The sequence below is a fragment of the Brachyhypopomus gauderio genome, chromosome 6, assembly GCF_052324685.1.
Source record: "Brachyhypopomus gauderio isolate BG-103 chromosome 6, BGAUD_0.2, whole genome shotgun sequence".
NCBI classification, from domain to species: Eukaryota; Metazoa; Chordata; class Actinopteri; order Gymnotiformes; family Hypopomidae; genus Brachyhypopomus; species Brachyhypopomus gauderio.
The window spans coordinates 9,772,863-9,776,823 of record NC_135216.1 but is presented as its reverse complement, the minus strand read 5'-3'; the positions used below and the strand labels follow the sequence as shown (position 1 = coordinate 9,776,823).

The following is a 3,961-nucleotide window of genomic DNA, read 5'->3' as shown; positions in this document are numbered from 1 at the left end:
CCTGTTACAAACGCACAAGGCGTCTGCAAAAGAGAGCTAATTCCCCATTCCGAACTCTCATCTTTTATACGTTTAATTATCAATACACACGGTGTCCACGAGGTGAACACGAGGTGATCAACCAAATGTGATTGGACAATACATGAAATAATTACCGTTGATTTGACAGATGCATATGACGCATGTCCCCTCCACGCTGAGCATCCTCGTGATGTCATGACAGACTGAGTGTCGCCGTAGTCCCTTCCAAGTAGAGATTTGGCGTCTCCAGCGAGGTCAGTTTAGGAACACCAGAGGAACATCAGATTAGGCCTCAGCCGAGGCCAGAGAACACACACACACACATCTGAGGCCTACTGAAGTCACGAGAATGGCTTCAGTGCCATGATCAACACACGTATATGTAAAAGATCTCTAACACCTATATCTGATGTGTTTAATGTATACTAAGAAAGCCTGACCTAAATGGAAATCACCAAATTTCCACATTTCCTTCCTTTTTGTCCTTTATGGACAAATTACATAGACTACAGTCCACTCCAATACAGGCTTTCGATCGTAGCATACTTTCCAGGAAGTACATGGATGGTCAAACAAATTACACCTGATTACAAACAGAATACAACATTGGTCAATTAAGTAATTAAACTGAAATAATCATCATCATCAGTAAATGAATCAACATCAGGTGGTAGATTTGTGGCTTTGACATCTAAAAACATACTTAAAAGTATGTAAACCAAAAAAATCTGTGATTATGTCACGTCCAACCCCTCCCTCCTCCCTGGTCCCGCCTAGCTTCCCTGTCCCCATGGTTTCTCCCTCTGTCTGCCACGCCCCTGTCCTCATCGTTCCCACCTGCATCTCGTTTCACCGTCATGTTGTCTGTGTATTTAAACCCTTCCGTTCTACACTCCTGTGTTGGTCATTGTTTGTATGTGAGTCCTTCCTGGTTTCTTCTCTCTCGTGTTCGCTAGTTATAGATCTTCCTGTTTCATATTCCTAGTTTTCCTTCTGTTGTACCTGTTAGTGTATGTTTTCATTCTCGTTTGCCCTTCCGCTCTGTTCCGTGTATTCTGTCTCGGTTTTTCGCTTGCACTGTTGTTAGTTTTTCAGTCTCTAGTATATTCTAGTTTGCTTAGCCTTTTATGTTTACCTCGTCGTGTTCGACTGTAGTCCTTCCTTTGTTGTGTTTAGTTGTAGTCTGGTTTTGTCTCTCCCCTTTGTCGTTTCTCCACGTTCCATTCATGTAGCTTGCGGTAATGTTCCCTTGTGTGTTAACTTTTCTTAGTTGTCTCGTTCTGTAGTATTTAGCTTTTCGTTATATAGTGTAATTCTTATCTGTATTGTGTTCTTCTGTCTGGTCTATTCTTACTCCCCTTTTAATAAATATACCGAATTCTGCACTTGCGTCACTCCCGCTGTTCTGAATCGTTACAGATTACAAAACACAATGTAATTTTTTTACTGTTTTCATGTTTATTTCTGGTTTTATTTGTTGTTACATGTTGTTATTTATCTGCACATTGAATAATTGTAGAATAATGTCAGGGTACCTAGCTAGCAGCCTAGTCAGCGTGTAGTGTGTACCAACGAGTGCAGGTTGCCTCGGCGCAAGGCATGAAGAAGCATCCGAGGTCGAGGAAGAAGACCTTACACCCACAACCTTTTGTAACCTGGTAATTCAATGCCATTGGTAATCAGTTTGATGGTATAGACAACAGAGTACATTTGCATACAGAGTTCATTTCCACACAGGACTGCCACTTTTGGGGTGAAGTCTACAAACATTCTCAGTGAGTGATTTTTGTTTTTTCCAAATTTAACCAAATTGCAAATTGAATTTATTGAAAGGATAATCCATTGAGGTCCAATAAAAAGGAGCTTGTGATGTAGGTTGTATTAGATGAGCAAAGCTCTTCACTAACAATGTATTTTTACATTCAGATTCTTCATTAAGTCAAGAGCACCAGCTTGTAGTAATAGTTAGCTAGTTAACATTTACTGGCATCATCATGTGTCCTGTCCCGGGGTGAAGCGTGTATTATAGAAATGAGTCAGCAATTAACCCTAGCACTATTCTTTGACAGGCTCAAAGCATGGAAGTATAAATAGACAAATATATCTGTGAATATATTCTTTTCTGAGGTGATTATGCACATCAGATTTAAAATTCACTCTCATTATTCATAACAGGACCTTTTGGAAGAGGTGGAGTCTGATGCAAGCCTCCATTTGTCCAGGAAAACTATCCACAAGACTTTGGAGTACATTTGGGAATCTGCCCATTCAGTCAGAAGAGCATTTGTGAGGTCAGGCATTGACATTGGATGTGAAGGCCTGACTCATAATTGACATTCCAGTTAGTCCCAAATGCGTTCAGTAGGTTTAGGTTTGACCTCTGCAGGCAACTGGATTTCTTCCACACCAAATTAAATTCAAACCATATCTTCATAGACCATGTGCACAAAAGTTTTATTGTTTTGGAACACCTAATGGTTTTTCCCAAATTTTTGCCTCCTAATTAGAGGCATATGATTGTCTAAAATGTCTTTGCATGCTGCAGCATTGCTGTTACCCCCTTAAAGGATCTAAGGGGTCTGGACTAAACATCCCAAGATAATCATCCTTCCTTCCTCTAATTTTACTTGTAACACTACTTCTGTAGGTAGTGATTTCCTGGTATCTGCCAAAACCCAAATTCACCAATCAGACTGCCAGATACCAAATCATGATTCATGGCATCAGAGTTCATTGGTAATGTGATTTACCCTACTTCACCTGAGAATTGTGCACAGTGATCTTAGGCTTGTGTGCAGCAGCTCAGCCATGAAAATTCATTTCATGAAGCTCCTGAAGCAGCTCTTGATGTGCCTGTCTTCCTCATTTCGGCTACAGTTTGGAACACTGCAGTGACTGATGCAATAGGCGGGTTTTATACGCTGCCTGCATCAGCACTCTGTAAGCGTGGTCTAGCGCTTTGTGACCCAGCTGTTGCTCCTAGACGCTTTAATTTCACAACAGTAGCACCTACACTTGCCCGGGGCTAGTCCAGAAGGACAGAACTTTCACAGCTGACTGGTGGCAAAGGCGGCATCCTATGACAGTGTCATGTTTAACATTATTGAGCCCCTGAGTTTGTCTCGTTCCGCTTCCTCACTATCACTCACTGTTTGCTTGTAGAGATTGCATGGCTGTGTGCTTGACTTTATATGTCTGGGTGTTATTATAGTAAAACTCCTGAACTCTATAATTGTGAGGTGTATATCTGAGTGTAAGAGATCGTGTATCATCTGTAACAGAGGTGACATAACGTCAGATTCACTGAACCATTCACTGAACTGAGTTCAGTCATGTTTTGTGTTTATTTTTCTTGCCTATTCCAAGGAGTACATTAACATTGTTAATTCTAGATTGTGTGTGAAAAGATACTGACAGTTAGATGTAATTTAAGACATGTAGCCCCACCCCCACCTGTCAAGAATGTTTTGTTAATGTAGCCATGTGTTATCTGTATTCAGGTGTTTCTTGTTTAATCTGGTGATCTTTCTTTTCCCTACAGCCTACATTTGTTCAATGTTCTTCAGTATCTCATTGAGTTTGTCGTCTTCTAAATCTGTACATGTTTGTTATATGTCTTCACATGAATCCCTCACGGATTTGACTATGGCATGCCTATATGACAGAGTTTGGATTGCCCTATAATAAATCTGCATCTTCTCAGTGTTTGTGTGCCTCCCATTCCCCAAATTAAAATAAAACTCTCATATAAGAGTTTACTATTATGATTTTGTTTTCATTTTGTCCTCATGAATTATTCATATAGATATGATTGTAGTTGTTATCTATCTAAAGTTAACTGATGTAAGTCCTAAGTCCAACCAAATAATGAAGTCATATAAACAGGACAATTAACAAGATGTACTGATGAATCAGTAAGCATAATACACTGCTCAAAAAA

General features: G+C 40.0%; 1 long non-coding RNA gene across 1 annotated transcript; it reads left to right on the top strand.

Annotated features, from left to right (window-relative positions):
• Positions 1 to 685: 685 nt before the first annotated feature.
• Positions 686 to 3,724, top strand: LOC143516213 (uncharacterized). Its single transcript, XR_013131606.1, has 2 exons — positions 686 to 1,796; positions 2,197 to 3,724. It is a non-coding gene; the product is annotated as an uncharacterized LOC143516213 (long non-coding RNA).
• Positions 3,725 to 3,961: the final 237 nt, after the last annotated feature.